The sequence below is a fragment of the Arctopsyche grandis genome, chromosome 4 (genome assembly GCF_051622035.1).
Source record: "Arctopsyche grandis isolate Sample6627 chromosome 4, ASM5162203v2, whole genome shotgun sequence".
Taxonomy (NCBI): domain Eukaryota; kingdom Metazoa; phylum Arthropoda; class Insecta; order Trichoptera; family Hydropsychidae; genus Arctopsyche; species Arctopsyche grandis.
In genome coordinates this window covers 3,548,553-3,566,396 of record NC_135358.1, presented here as the reverse complement: position 1 = coordinate 3,566,396, position 17,844 = coordinate 3,548,553, and the positions used below count along the sequence as shown (strand labels likewise).

The window sequence follows — 17,844 nt, the reverse complement described above, 5'->3', positions numbered from 1 at the left end:
AACCGAGGAAATATACTGAATATAATGTTTCACCGCCTGAAGTGAATTTATTGTTTATAGACATACATACACTGCAAGGCTGGAAATTAATATATAAAGACGGATTATTTATATTCATATTAACCAGCGATATGAACTAGTGGTTAGCATATTATACTTTCGAGCAGAGTTATCACATGTTCGATTCCCACTAGAGTCCTGTTGCTGGCCAGACTTTGGTTTGTGACTCCAGGTCGATCGTTTCTTATCAGACTTTGCCAATTTTTCTGATTTTCATTGAAAGGGTTGCTGTCAAATTAGCATCAAATTTGCGACAATATAAAATAAACAATAGAAGTCCAATAGAAGTACAACGCCTATCGGCGTTTATCAGGCCCATGGACTTATTGACAAAACGCGAATCAGCGTTGGTCAGCATTCAAAGGGTTAATAATATAATAAAGACACACAAACAAATTTGCAATACAAATAAAACATGGCTCAATTAGCAAAAATTAAATCATATGCAACATGTATGTATGTATGAATATCTTAACCAAGAGATCTGCAATTGTTTAATCTAATGGAACAATTAAATAGTGGGCGAAAATATATGTAGCAAAAAACTGCTACTGACATTTATAACAACCCACCGACATCGCTCTATAAATATACACAAAATCTGAATTCATTATAATCAGTTATGTAACAAGATTCAAAATGAATAATCTCGGAATTCAAAAAAGGTGTCTTTTCCATATATACAAAGCCGAAATAAATCAACAGAAAGTGAAACTAAAAGGCTATTGTACAACACAATAAAAAAAAAATGAGGCCATCTCCAGCCTAGACCTTGAAAATTGTGAGCGTTAAATCAAAACAAATGGACACGTTAACAGCCGAATTATTTCATTTTATTGAAATATATATGTGATAAAAAGAAAAGCCAACATATTCCAGGAGAATGATTCAATGTCGATAATAGCACAACAAACGACCTGGGTGTCTATTTATGGTTAATGGTCTCAAACGGGTTATAACACCCACCGTAAATGAGATTCATGATCTGCAAGGTCAAAGAAAGATATGTACAATGTGTTTTGTATGAATATAATTAAAATCTTAATCATATTCACGAACGCTATTCAAACAATTTTTTATTAAATTCGACTAAACGATTGCTTCCAATGATGAAACACACAAGGAGAACAATTTAAACATCTATTTTATGAAATAAATGTGCATTTAAAAAATGTTTGTATCAAACATTAAAAAACTGACGGATACAGATTGCATTAGAAAGTTTGCTTTGATCATTGAAAAAAATATTTGCTACTTAAAAAGTGGATGAAATGTGCATTAAATGACAGAAGAACTGTATTAGCAACGTCGCGAATACCAAAATACGAACCAACGTTTGGTTAGGTTTTATTTATTTATTTAGTTTGATTAGGTTAGGTTAAGTTAGGGTTGGTTTTATTTATTTAAGATCACATTAGCCAGCAGTATGGCTCGGTGGTTGGACTTTTGCTTAGCGTCGAGAGGACGCCGGGTTTGATCCGGATCGATCTCGATTGAAAAGAATTTATTCCGAGTATTATCTGTAATGCTGCTGGTCACACTTGGATATTTGTGACTCCAGGTCGATCTTTTCCTATCAGAGTTTGCCAATTTATCTGATTTCATTGTTGAAACGGCTCCTGATTAAATTGGCTAAAAACCTTCCTACCTACTATCGCCACCACTATATGATTATATAAACTATGATTAGAGACCCGTGAGAAACAAAAGCAAACACTTCTGACAGTTGACAAAAGCGGAAGACCGCAACGTTGCCACTTTTTTTGTATCTATTCTAATGCTAAAATCTATTTTTTCGAAAGATCGTTCCATATTTTTTAATGGTCACTCTATAATGCGCAAAATATTTTATTCGATGCACAATACGAGATTGTTTAATGCACAAACATTTTTTTCAGATACAAAGTATTTTTCTCAATGTACAGTTAAACCGCACCCATTGATTTTCCATACATAATAAAAATAGACTCCAGAAGATCATTATTATTACGACTACAAGTACACATCGAAGAGATGTGTAAAAACTTCATTATTAATTAGACTATGAACATTCTGACAACCAAAAAATAACTTTACAAGGCAAATTTAAACAGTGTGCTTTCAAAAAATATACAATTTATCATAAAATGTTATAAAAATATATCAGTATATATAAATATTCTTTCACAAAATACATTAAGATCTAAAAATCCGAATCAACGATGATTGTACTAGTGCCAAATTAAGACGCATTGTATTCCGACGAACGTTCAAAGAGTATAGATCTTCATACCGGAGACAATAAAATAAAACATCTTACAATAAATAGTAAAGGTCAAAAGTTTCTGCATAATCCAAGTGAATTTTTTCATAAATTCATAGTCGTCGTCATTATCGGGTCAGTTTATCATACTGTAATAATGTAATACTATTAAAACTGTAGCCGAATAGTTACCTATGAGAACGGGATCGTTTGCGGAACACCATCTCCTCGGTGGGCTCTTCACGTCGCCTCTTCATCGAATGCGAGCGAGATCGGGAACGAGTACGAGAAGAAGAATGATGTCTCCTGCGTGTACGTGGCATCTGCAAATTGATCGAACACAAACAAATATTAGCAACGATTTAAGAAATACTAAAATTCATCTTCGCAATAATACGAGGTGGAACACCAAAAATATCTAGCATAGTGAGGAGTGTATTAATTTTATACCCACCTACCTATAATAGATCCAAAATATTGTAATTAATATATTAATATATGCCTATTGTTCCAACAATTGAAATTGATTCTATCATAATAATAGAGTTCAATTTTGGGTAGTAAATTACGTTAAATTTTGATTAATGAAAAGTCAACAAATGAATGTTTGAATTATATTCAAAAAAAAAAAAGTAAACATATTACATACATAAATAAAAGAAAAAGTCTCTAATAATGGACGTATAAAATAATTTACATCAAATAATAGTAATGTACGATGATGAAGAATCATAATACGCCCTTGACATTTAAACGGCACGTTCTTTATATATAAATCTTTGATACATTTTGGCAAGTGGTGGCCGTCTTTATTGATACATTGCGCGAAACATAATTCAAGTATTTATTAATAATAAAACAAAAAACAAATTTTTACTATAAATAATAAATCCTAGAATATATTCAAAAAATTAATTCCACTCGTTCGTAAAATAAAGTCAAATTCGAACAATAGATGGCGTTATATTTGTTTTGAAAATGGTTGTCGGATTGAATATATTATATATGTATTATAATTTTCGCTATCGAAATTTATGTGTTAAAAATTAAAATAATATGATAAGATACGTTTTAATATCTTTTCAATGTGTATATTAAAAATTTAAGTTATATTTCAATATGACGTTCATATTAGTCATGATTGAAATTGACAGCATTTATATTTCGGTCTACGGAAGATATTCTTTTCTGAAATTTAAATTTTATATTATGCAGAAGGGCTTTCTCAATTTTCGTCTTCAATAACTTAAATAAACTATAATGATTTAAATAGATAAATATACTGTGCTTATTGACATATTGTATTGCCCGTCATTTTTCATCTACCTCGATCATGCTACTTTTCCATAAAACCTTTAATGTTGTTTCTACTTATATGTATCATCATCTAGTCACTCAACATCTGCTGCTGGATGAAGGCTTCTCCAACACGCTTTCACATTTTCATAATTTTGTCTACCCATCTTCTCTGCATTCTTCCTTTTACCCTTCTGCATTCTCTCAGATACCATTCTAGCACTTCTCTGGTCTATTCTTCTATTGCCATTAAAATCTCTTTACTCTATCAAATATGTCCACTACCCTTGTCATACTTCTCACTCACGTATTCCGCTTCCTGTCTTTCCTCGTCATGCCGAACAGACAGCGTTCCATACTTCTTTGAGTGCATTGGACTTTGCGTAGCATCTTGGCGTTCAACGTTCAAGTTACATTGTATAAATGCATATACAAATAATTGAAAAATTAAAAAAAAAAACTGTGTATCCGATTATTTTAATTAAAAATCATTCTAGGTCGATACTAACGTACGTACATATGTTGGTTGTATTACAAAAAATCAAAAGTTTAATTACAAAATCTTCAAAAGTAGTAGTAGCCGTATTTGTAAAAGCTTTAAAATATAATTTAAAGTTGTAGTTGAAAATTTTATTAATGCACTCCGAGTTGCTCAGAAGATGTTTCAGAAATTTTTGCAGTCGACTTTCAACCAAATAAATACTACCAAATTGTATGTATATATATATATATATGTTAAATTTGGTGGTTCTAAATTTAAAACTAAATATTTGCATTGTCATGCCGAGCACACAGCGTTCCATACTTCTTTGACTGCATTCTACTTTAGGTAAGGTGACCATTTTTTCCAAATTCAAAACCAGGACATTTTTTCCAATAACATAGTTCTAAATACTTAAGACGATATAAATACATAAAACGAAAATTAAAGAAACATTGATGCAAATGAAAAAAAAAATGAATTCATCTTCTTGAATGCTCTTATTATATAATTCTACACAAGGCTGGTTAAAATTATACTAAGTGAGTAGCAAACATTTTTAAGTTGTAACATTTGACTAATTTGTCAATTTTGCCGGTATTCTACTACATAAAAAAGTGTATTGATTTTATCTCACAACAACAACCAGGACAGATACCCAAAAAAAACCAGTAGTACAAATGTAAAATCTTAACTTTGTGTAGCATCTTGGCGTTCAATATCCCAAGTTCCACATACATACATCATCACTGGCAAAAGGCATTGAACGAAGATCTTTTTGTTCAGGCAGAGTGGCATTTTTGATTTGAAAACAACATTCATTCGTCCAAATGCACTCCACCAAAATTTCATACGTCTCCTTATTTCTTCTTCTTTACCACCAGACATGTCTATTATTTGACCCAAATGTAAATAATTATTTACCACTTCTACTATTTTAGACCTGGGCCGCAACGAGCAACTTTATCAAGCGATTTGTCGCGCCGGAAAAAGTGTATGGAAATGTGAGCGACCCCATCTAACTGCATACATCGGTCTGGTCGTCTTCGACCAAGTTGCTCGGTATGGCCCTGGTCTTATCATCTAATGAAATGCCATCATGCATGCTATAATACATATGCACTAGTGTTGTGTCCGATGAAATATCATCGCATGGGTTATGGCATATCAAGTTATTGAATTAAAAAAAATTAAAAGAAATGTGTCGGTCCTGTGTTCGATCCGCATGCGGTCGTATTTTTTTCAAATACCTTTTAAATATATTGAATTTAATATTCATATTTAATTGTTTAATATGAAAAAAAAAATGGTAAAAACTACATACCTACAAATAAACAATATAAATATGTACCAATGGAAAAATTAATTAAATAAATTTTCAATGGATGGCGCTAAATGCTCAGAGACTATTAGCGCCATCTATTAGCCTAGAGGAAACATTGGTAGCAAGCAGTATATATAGAAGTTGTTCTTTTGTTATTATATTCGTACGTTTTGTTGGCAGTGTTTCAGCTGTGACGTACATTTGTATGTCGAATCGAAACGACTATTATAGTACGGTGAGCGTTATCTCAGATACATAGACAGACACACAGAACAGCGATAATATATATATATATATATATATATATATATATATATATGATTACGCCATCGCAGATACATACACTATACTGTGTATCTGTGTGTGTGTATCTGAGATAACGCTCGCAATACTATAATAGTCGATTCGATTCGTTATACATATGTATGTCACAGCCAAAACACTGCCAACAAAATGTACGAATTTAATAATAAAAGAAAAAGCTTCTATATATATAAATATATACTGTTTACCACCAATGCTTACTCTAGGCAAATCAGTCTGAGTATTTAGCGCCATCTATTGAAAATTTATTTAATTAATTTTTCTATTGGTGTTTTATATTGTTTATTTGTAGGTAGGTAGGTATGTAGTTTTTTTTACCATTTCTTTTTCATACTAAACAATTAAATGTAAATATTGTAACGTAGAGATTGGGTGAGTGGCGCTCGTGGACCGATGGTTTACTAGCGCAGATCACCTGATCTCTCGTTCCTGCCAAAATGGCCTCTACAAATGAATGAGCCGTATGCAACGGCCAATGGGATCGTTCGACTCATTGACCAATAGTTGTTGAGTTCAAACATGAATAAATATGGGGCGCTCTCGAATTGGAAACCTTTCAGACCTCGAGCACCGATGAGAGCAGACGAATAAAAGACTTCTACAACCTGCGTCTTTCTCTCCGATCCTGGAAGCCCCCTCTTCACGTCCACGCAACAATATTAAATCTAATATATAATTTTATATGTATGTATGTATCTTTGGTTGGGAACTGTTGGGAAAGTTTCTATGATGACGATTCGATTTTTTTTCTTCGATTCAAATAAATTAAAAAAAAAAAACAAATGAATATTTACTAATAGATTCGCCAGGTTCAAGCTGTTTATATTAAAAATACTGAGCGAAGCCGGGTGAAACAACCAGTTAAACATATTTAAAAGGTATTTGAAAAAAAAAATACGACCGCATGCAGATCGAACACAGAATCGATGGATTTAATTTTTTTTTTAGATTTAATTAATAGCTTAATATGCCATAACCCATACGATGATATTCCATCGGGCACAACACTAGTTATTTTACAACATTTAATAATCGAACGAAAATCAATATAAAATTTGATCACATGTATAATGTAATTATAATTGACCAGACATTGGGCATTGGGTTTACCTGTGATGTATGAATAAAATAAAAAAATATATACAGTCTAAATACAAGCATTCAGAAATGAGGAAAGCGACATTGTAATACGAATAAATTACATGCATAATTAAAATGAGCAAAAAAATGCGGTCGCATTGTCATGGACGCTCACGGAACTCTCCTCGTTTCTGAAAACAACAATTAAATAATGAATAAATTTTTTGAATGAATTAAAAATTGAAATCAATAACGAGATTCTTTTGTTTTCGTTTAGCTGGCTGTCATGTTTCATAAGCAATCAGATGGGGGTTAGAGGCGCGTGCGTGACGACCTGGAGCGGCCGTTGGGAAATGACAGTTGGGAAGTTCGTTAGATGCGTACATATACATACATGCGATGCGGACGAGGATGAGGATGAGGACGATGTTGTGGTGTGGTGTGGTGTGGCGAGGAGATGAGAGACGAGGGGCGGGGTGCGAGGTGCGAGGGGCGAGTGCGCAGGCGCGAGCGCGGCCATGTTGGGGCTCACCTGGGTGCGCAGAGGCGAGGGCGAGGGCGAGGGCGAGGGGGGTGTGGCGGTGGCGGTGGCCGTGACACGTCGGGCGCTGCGGCCGAGAGCGAGCCACGCCAGCGGCTGCCAGGAGGCGACTGCGAGAGGGGCGGCGGGGGCCGGTGCGGGGGCGGGGGCGAGGGGACGCGAGGCAGGGAGTCTGCGCCACCAGCCGCCGAGCATCGATCGCCGCACGCTCGCCAACACAACGTCTGCCCGACGCGAATGCGATTGCCAGTAAGATCAGGTCCAAGCACCACAGCGCAAGGCCAAAGCCCGACCGAACGCCACATGTCAAATTAACAACAACACATTAGATAAAAGTCGCTCGTTATATTTTATATACACGCGCGTCCAAATTCAACTCGATCGTCTTATGTTTTCAACAATTTTTACACATTTCAATCCAACAATTGATTTGTGTTTATCGTACTTTCGAAATATTCCGTCAATTTATAAAAAACGTTACAATCGTCAAACACTCAAATTAAAATAGGGCGTTGACGTCAAATTAATATGGGTTTAAAAATTGTAAATATAAACAATCGAGGATATTACATATACTATGTGGAAAATATTATAAAGTGGTAATGCATTTTTAACGGTTCGGTGATTATTGTCCACAAAACGCTCGCCCAAAAGTCACTAAAATCTCTATAACGAAATATCTGGCAACCGAAAAGTCCGTCATACTAACGAAAACTCAAGTGCCAAATATTCCGAATTCGCGATTTTCATGGCGAAAATTCTCTTTTGGGTGATCGCAATGTGCAGAGTAATCCAATTATCATTTTTAACCGATCGAAGATTCGCCGTTCCCCTTTCAATTTTAAATATAGCGTGTGACGACCGATCGACATTTTCTCATTAGCGTGAACATTTTTACACTGACAAATTACCCATCGAAACTAACTATTAAGAGGAACTTTAATATGTCTCTTTCAGTTGATATACATATAATTTCTCAACTCAATTTGAAGAATGGGTGACAATGTTCTTTGAATCGACAAATTACCCAATTACTTTAAAAAAATCACCTATCGACAAATTTAATTTTTCTTGCAACGTTTTCGCACAAAATTTTAGGTAAACGGATTATTCCACAAAAATCGATCTCGCGCATGTCTTTCGCACATTGATGAAGTTTTTAAATGCCAGATGTTCCGTAAAGGAGATTTTAGTGACTTGCGCGAGATCGCTTTTTGAGAAATAATCACCGAACCAATTTTTTTAATACCGAAATGGTTACAATTTGTAAAAAAAATATTACTGTTTTATCTATTGAAGCGTTAGTCGCTTTTTTGAATATAAAAAAAAACTTTTCAAACAATATAAACATACAACTAAATTTGAAATACACTATACAATATTTAGTAAAAAAAAAATATATTTGCAATCCGAAATACTTTATTTATTTGAGAAATTTATTATTTTTATTTATTTATAACATAAGATATAATTAAAACTAATAAAAAATAAACTTACCAAAAAATAACATACTCAATATATTTTTCGTAATTCCTTAAAGTAAATATGTGTGTCACTAAAACTGACCAAACTCCAAACTTTTTAAATTCACACTGAATGCGTTATTCGCAACGAACGAAAAGAAAAATTTATTTATTATGCTAAATCCATTGGTGTAGATGTGTATTATAAAAAATAATACATATTATTTTATATAAATATAAAATATTTTTTTTGTAATTCTTTTATTTATATTTAATAGATATATAATAACTAATTTGAATACATTAAAATGAAAAAATATTTTTCAAATTGGTTTTAATATTATATTGCATTTAATTAAGTTAAAAATTCATTAATTATTGTATTTTAATACTTATTCTGAACACAACTATAAACAATAAAGTGAAAACATTTTGATGGTATTAATAATGTCTTTTTATTTGTATTTTTAAACGCATCTTTTTTAATATATTTTATAAAAATCAAATATTTCAAATGAAAAAATAATCAATATTTACACTGATGTATATAAATCTAAATAAAAAAATGACAAATTTTTTAAATATGTATATACGTTAGGTACACCACTGATTCCGAATATGTAAACAACAATTGCCAAATTTGAAACCCTATAAAGCTGTACAAACAATAGTGGCACACTTTTGCGAGAAAATACGTGTAGGTCTTTGAACCTCAAACATTAATGCATGTCAAAAAAAATTAGTTTCAATATAAACGACCCGTTTTTTAACAATTTTTTGTGTACACCGATCAATAATACATAGAAAACACACTTGCAGCCTCAATATACATACCTACTATTTTTACAAAGCCTCTTCTTATTTAATTATTTATTGTAATCATTTTCAGTTTTTCATCCCGAGACGCAAACCTTTCGTGTATATTTTTTTATTACGTATATAATAAATTACACGACACGTTTTATAAACGGCTGCGCATAGTACTTCTGACATGATGAATTATTGTTTAGTTTGCATATCTGCGGATTTTTGCGTCGTCTAGTTGACGCCGCGTGCCGGCAGATGGCAGCAGCATCGATGGCGCTATTTGGCGGGAAAGTGACGATAGAGATGGCGGACGAGTTTTCTTCTGAAAATCAATATCCGTTGTCTTGGCAACTCCGCGGTACTCCTCTCCGTACAGCATTCAACCCCTGCGAGGGACGCTCGATGAATGGAACTCGCCAATTGTATGCAAGAAGTTATTTTATCCGCAGGCGTCAATTTTTCCCCGGTAAAGTATCATCACGCCATTATTTACTACGTCCTCAGTGTATCTTACTCATCTCCCAAATACGGGCCACTTCGCAGATTATTTCAAATTATTTTATCCAAGATGTTGAATCTTATTGTGGCAAGGTCAGGGCCGCGCCTGTGTCAGCATTTAATAATAATAACTTTTTTATTCCAGACGATAGGGAGATTAGTTCAATCCCCACCGTCCATAAAAATAATATATCTAATATATAATTTCGAAAGAGACTTTGTAAGTTTGTATCTTTGGTTAGGAACTTCGTAAACAAAACAAAGTTTCTATGACGACAATTCACTTGGTTGAATATTGTATTTTTTTCGATCCAAATAAATTTAATATAAAAACAAATTAATATTTACTATTAGATTCGCAATGCCTACGCTGTTTATATTACAAATACTGAGCGAAGCCGGGTAAAACAACTAGTAGATAATAAATACAATATGGTATAATAAAAATAAAGTTAAAAAAACATATATATATTCATAGATAATAATAATAATAATAAATAATAATATTAATAATAATAAATAATAATAATAATAATAAATAATAATAAATAATAATAAATAAACAAGTCAAAATTTCCATGACGACATGGGGACGGGGGTGAAGGCCCGGGGGGCGCAGGGGGTGAAGGCCCGGGGGTGCCGGGGACGATGGCCCAGATGGGGCACCGGGGGCATTCGCCGGAAGGGAGCTTCGTTAACAAAAAAGTTTCTATGACGATTCGATATATTTTTTTTCGATTCAAATATATTTAATAAAAAACAAATGAATATTTACTATTAGATTCACCATGTTTAAGCTGTTTATGTTAAAAATACTGAAAGCGAAGCCGGGTAAAACAACTAGTAAATAATAATAATAATAATAGGAAGGATAATTAATTAGTTAATTAATTTAATGTCTATTTAAGGCGGTCGATCGAGACGTAGAGAGGCCGCTCTCATCCTGAGAATGGCATCAAAGTGAGGCACGTGCCCCTTCAGGAACATTTGCGACGCGCTGCAACCACTTGATAGACTGAAGAGAGCACGGTATCAGTTGTTATACTGAACCTTTTCTTTCTCATCGTATCCCGCTTGTATCTGGTCCATAGTTCTTCAGTATAGATAATACAAAAGGACATAAATAATTGTATCTTAACCTCTACACTGTAAAACCGTCTTTCTAGTATATTTGCCCTGAAACAAATAGCTCTGCTTTGCCTTTCGATGTCACGGTTAACAGAGAGATCCTCCGCCAGTAAGTGTCCTAGGTACTTGACTTTCATCACGGTTTCAAGATTACGTCCATCCAAAATTATGTTGGTAAAAACTTCTTTTGAAACCTTAAATTGACTGTTTTTTTTAGTCTATCATTCCGTCGTCATCGGCCCCCCAAATTCCACATCTAAAACATTGTTCTTTCGATAACCAACCAATACTCAACATCCTTGGAGAAATACATTTGGCAATTGCAAAGATAAAATAATAAAGAACTAGCTCTATGCGAACCGAAGCTATACCTGCTATCCCGTTATTTCCCCGAATTATAGTTCGGTAGTGTAACAAGTTGTAACGTCTTGCAACAGCAATCCAAAAGTATACAACAAGACAACCTGAATGCATTTTAAAAAGTACGATGTCTTGGGCACGGATAGCGAGAGTCACCGAAATTGTAACGCTATACGTCACGCGCTTGTATGCACCGAATTTCTAAATTAAATTAAAATTAAAAATCATTTACCAGATCATGTTTATACTTATTATAAAAGATTCGCATACAATGTTTGGTTTTGCAATTCGATTAGTTTTACTTTTATCTTTCGTGTTGGTTGTATAAATTCTACTATTAAATTGTTATGATGTTCTAGAATTGTTATACATTTGTATATATTTAAATCTAAATTGTAATACTATTATATAATCGAAATTGTAATAATATATATTTATGTATATACATAATAAATAGTTATAATGAAAACACGTTGTTATCAGTGGCGTCGCACGACGCTAGACAAATAGAGCACTGCCTAAGGGAAAATTGCAAATAATAAACAGTAATATAATTTGGGAATTTCGTAATTGAATTTAGTAAATTGCAAATTTTTTTTATAATTTATATGAAAAATGTTGTTTGTGGAACATTATTTATTCAAAAATATTCCACCGACATCTATTAAATATTTAAATAAATAATGCTTAGTAGTTACCCTTCATCCATAGATCTATCATTATATTATATGTATATTATATAATGTATATAATAAGTTATGAGTTAAAAAAATGCCAACTTCAATCTGGATATTTGCATGTAGATGACGCTAGGCAAAACTAGCACAAGCAGTTCTCAAGATTAAAAGACATTTTGATATTTTTATTAACAGTTAAGATTTTAAAATTCAATTCAGACACGGATTTTGAATAGTTATAAACAGGATTGACACAATAAGTTCTTTATGGAGGCAGCAAAATTTTCGGTCAGTAACGTTAAAATTAAACGATCAGAAACTATACACAAATTCGGTCAGTTAATTTATCAGTTTGGTCAACAAATACTTTTATTAGATTCGCCAGAATGTCCATTATATAAAATTTAACGAGTTTTAAACTAAAAAAAATCATTTCAGCATGCCTAAAAGCGCAAAAGAATAAAAGAATAAAATATAATATGTAATAAACAAAGGAATAAAAAATACACAAATACCAAATTATCTATGAATGTACATAAAAATATTAACCTAACCTAATCAATCAATATGTACATATATAAGTATGTAATGACCGTTTATTTTATTTACTGACCATTTCTAATAGTTATTCACCGTTTATTATAATAACTGGAAAATATTTAAACTTACTAATCATATTTAATTTTTATACATAATATTATAATATTAATATTATTTATAATATTATCTTTATTTTAATATTTAAGTTTTAAAACCAATTTACAATTCTACTAATAATATACATGTTTTTGAATAATTTATGTAGGATTAGAATTCAAGGGGTTCCAAATGATACACGAGGATTAGATCAGTTAGTGTCAGGCCAATTAAAAGGACACGTGTCTCATATATGTACATAAATGGTCACAAGAAATGTAGTACACAAAAACTTCACCCATACACTCATACCACACGCTCCGTACTATGCACCCTGCACATTCAAAACTAAATCCTACAAACATGTATTATGTACGTTTTATTTTTATGTTTACATACATATTATTTATTTATTATTTATTTATTAATAGTTTTGGACCATTGTGGCATTACAGGAAGAACCTTATGCGCCACAATGGCGCATTAGGTTAAGTAAAAAAAAAAACAGAAAAATTAGAAAGCAGAATAAAAAAATAATAAAAAGTAACAAAAGGAAAATAATAATACAAATAAAATAGTACATAAAATGTACAAAGGAGAAAGAAAAAGTAAAATAAATCAACAAAATATGAATAAAAAATAAAATCATAGCGAGGCCCAAATGGAAGAGAGTAGATTAAGATTCCACTCATTCATCACATTCAAATTAAGAAAGTAATGATGAGCGCAGGTTACCAGATAAATATGTTAAAATAACATCCGATAATCTACGCTCCCCAAGGTGGAAAATATCACATTCAGGGACGGCAGCAACGATTTCATTGAGAAGTCGAATAGCTCTTGAAATAGGAGCCATTCGAAAAAGAACTGTGCGAGCAGCAGGTACAACCATCAAATGATGATGTCTACCACGGACATAATTATTAGGGACATAAAGTCCCAACTGTTCCAGCAACAACGGGCATGACGTATTACCACGCAATAGCTGGAGAACGAAACGAATTAACGAGAAGTTTTTCCGAAGTTCAAGGGAATTATACCCAAGCATGCCCAAAAGGAAAGGAGTAGGATAGAGATATGGGTAGTACCCAAACTCTTTCTTATAAAGAAAACGAATAAATGCATTTTGCACTTTTTCGATAATAAGAGAGTAGTTTGCTTCATGCGGATTCCACACAATCGCATTATACTCTAGCTTACTTCTAACAAGCGAGTTGAAGAGCAAGCGAGAACACAAGGGGTTATAGAATAATCTAGCATATCTCAAGACAAATCCAAGTCGACGAAAGGAAACGTCAGCGACTGTCTTGATGTGGTTGTGAAAGGTGAATTGAGGATCAAAAGTGATACCCAAGTCGACCATTGATTCCACATGCTTCAACAATACGGATCCAATGGAATATCCGTGACAATAAAGCGAATTCGCACATCCATAACTCATAATGGCACATTTACTAGTATTCAGTTCAAGCCCTAAACTGGAACTGAACTCTAAAACAGCGTTAATATCAGCTTGAAGGAGAGAGGCTTGCCTCTCATCCTTAACAGCAAAGAATAGTTTAACATATATATCAGGAGGGCCCAACAGGTAAACCACAATGCACCTTCCTAGGCAATTAATTAATAGCATTGATGAATTTTTTATTATATACATCGCTGTATTTAGAGAGGCTGGAGAACCCGAAATTAACAATGAATGAATTAATCCATAGATACATCTTTAGTTATATACTTGGACATACATTTTTACATATTGTACATAAATCAAATTCAGATATTTGTGACATGGCGGGTAGGATGGTTTTTGCCAATTTGACGGAGGAACCGTTTCAACAATGAAATCAGATAAATTCTGAAAGGAAACGATCGACTTGGAGTCACAAATATCCAAGTCTGACCAGCAGCATTAAAGATCAGCACCGGTAACCTCTCGGTGCCAAACATAAACGCAGCCACCGTGCCATACTGCTGGCTAATATGATTCTGAAATACAGTGACATTATTTATTCAAAGAAAAAGTGCCACAAATGATATTTTTTCCAAATATATTATAGCATATGCTAAAAGGAGCGGCCGTTATAATTAATTTTCGTGGATTATCTCCAGGCTTAAGTGCTGTCGGCTAACAATGGAGACCCCAGAATGGACTTGGTGGCCGGTAACGGCATTCGGTCGCTTCCCGCTAGAGTTCTCAGAACTGACAGCGTAAGACCGTGCGACTGCATATCTGGTACGTGACTATAACATAAGGTAAACAAACGCGTCGAGGAAGATGCAGTGAGCGACCTGCTATTTATAAGCAGGTATTTAGGCCATATGAAGGCATTCTGGACGGAGCACTGGCACTGCGTGGATCTCCTTAATCACCCAATAAATGCTGTGAAGCGACTTTGGCCTTTTCTTTGGATCCTCCACCCACCCCTACGCAACAATATTATGTAAATAAATGGAAAATCGTTGATTAAATTAAAAAGGGGGCACATGTATGTATGTAGGCCCTCCTAAAATAGCACACGGCCGCTATGCTTTTAGTTTATTTTCTTAAATTCAAATTTATAATTAGTATTTTTTTAAATTAAAATATGTTTATAGTCTACACAAATAGAACACAATAGAAGCGACACAGTCGACATTTTGAAAAAATATAATACCGGATGCTATTGAGCACATATGAATATAATTTTTATTGGCAACTATAATAGAAGCAAGCACCCTACGAGTGAACCATCAAATACGCTTACGATAGTTGGCAATCAGTACCTCAACAATGAAACTGTGTCAAATATCAGTAGGTACATATGTACCTACATATACCCAGACATTCGCAAGGAGTATCCGCGAAGTCACCGCTCAAACTGGTTTCGAGGAGCAGCATCAGGTAGACTGCGATTTACATTCCGATGGAAAAAAAAGTTGATTTAGGTACTTTTACTTTTCATTTGCCAGTCTGGTTCAGCTGACAATAATTTCAAATCAAACTCCAGTACCGATGCAGTGGCGTGCAAAGTGAACGTGGTCGGTAGACATTCAACCTTTAGAAGCAGTTTTAACCTGACCGACATTTGCTAACAGCGTTGGAAATTGGGCCAGGTTAGTTCTTTTTTTAGAGGACAAAACGAAGAGTAAGCATTGTATGATATAATAGCAACCGTTAAATACATATATAGCACCCCGTAGTTGTGTGCACAACTCGTATTTTAGAAGTCTTACAACAACGCCTCGTCACTTTGCGATATTGAATTACTGACAGCGGCGCGTCGCTAAATTTACTTCGCGTCAATAACATCATTTTTTTTCATCATCGATTGTGTAAATTCTGAATTTTCGAAATGACGTATACAAGTAGACAGTTTGCGGATGATTTTGCATATTTTTTAAATTTAAATTTGCACACAAAAGCGCATTTTAATAGCCAATCCGATGCAGACATTAAAATTGTGTCAACGTATCGACGACTGCATTCCAAATGTTTTGCTCGTTAAACCGGTTTCAATATTATGTGAATTTATTCCGATATATATTTTAATATCGGCAGATATATCATATAGACATATTGTGTATTATTATATTATGTCAAAAATTGAGTATTATATAAAAATAATATTTTTACATAGATTGGGTATATTATTTATTATTATATTATTCTAGTAAATGATGCCTAGTATTTTATTTTGTATATGAATATAAGTTGCAAAAATTTCCTAGAATCATGACGAACCATTGATATGCAGTTAAACTCCAGCAGTTTTATTATAATTTATTTTTAATTTAATAAATTAATTTTAATAAATCTGTAATACATAGTTCGTTATAGTGATATTTCCCTGAATAATATTTTAGGCCGAAATCAAGGTATAATCAGTGAAATTTGTTTTCAGAAACCTTTGTGTAAAATTTAAAATTTCTAAAACCCTGTTGTTATTTGTTGAAATATATAAAAATAATCATTTTTATTCCAGACGATAGGGAGGATAGTGCAACCCTATCGTCCATATAAACAATTTATAGATAACACAAACGATAAAATAAATATTATAATAATGCTGATAATAATAATATAAATAAAAATTAACTCTATAATTTAGATAATTAACTTATGGTGGTCGGTGTAGCAGTTCCATCCATTGAATATACATACATATGTATGTACAGTGATGAATGGAAATGATTAGTCGCGGCAGCAAAGAATATTCATATGTAATTTGACGATACAGAGACACGACAACGTAGAGAGGCCCCTGTCATCCTAAAAATGACCTCAAAGTGAAGTACGTGCCCTTCTACAAACATCTTCGACGCTCTGTAATCCCTTGGTAGTTCACAGAGAGCACGGTAGCAATTCTTGTATTGTACTTTTATCCTCTTCATATCAGGTCTGTTACTGAGAGTTGGCGCGTTCTCATACTCACGCACACGCGCTCGAAAGAGACACAGCGTCTTTTTATTATTAAATGCAGTGTGACAGCATGTTATACGTGCCAATTCAACTCTAACTCTAAAGGTTTAAACGCACTAGGTGACTAATCGCTGCAGCGACGCAGCACAGCACATCAAAGTTGGTACAAAAGGCAACTTTGACGTCCAGTGTCGCGCCACTTGTAGTGCGTTCTATCTCATAGAATTAAAAAAAAAAAACGATATTTGGCCGCGCTGCGTCGCTGCAGTGAAGTGCCGCCTAGTGCGGTCTAAGCTTAATATATACACATCTTACACATATACATATACACATCTTCAGCAATTTTTCGTTAGGTTTTAGTGTTTTAGTATTTATTTACATAACTTTACATAATTCTGCTTTTGCTTTTTTCTTTTATTTTATATTTTACTTGTTTTATCTTTGTATTTTGTTTTATCTTTATCAAATGGAGGCCATTGTTTATTTATTTTATTTTATTTAAATAGGCACACATACAGAATAAAATATAAA

At 33.3% G+C, this 17,844-nt stretch overlaps 2 protein-coding genes across 2 annotated transcripts in view; both read left to right on the top strand.

Moving 5' to 3' along the window:
- LOC143910439 (uncharacterized) overlaps positions 1-17,844 on the top strand; it is a 337,502-nt gene that overhangs the window by 169,122 nt on the left and 150,536 nt on the right. The gene's annotated exons all lie outside the window — the stretch shown is intronic.
- LOC143910447 (progestin and adipoQ receptor family member 4) overlaps positions 15,883-17,844 on the top strand; it is a 100,530-nt gene continuing 98,568 nt past the window's right edge. Inside the window, exon 1 of the mRNA XM_077428933.1 lies at positions 15,883-16,007. The gene's annotated coding sequence lies outside the window, so the exon portion shown is untranslated. The remainder of the gene's footprint in view (positions 16,008-17,844) is intronic.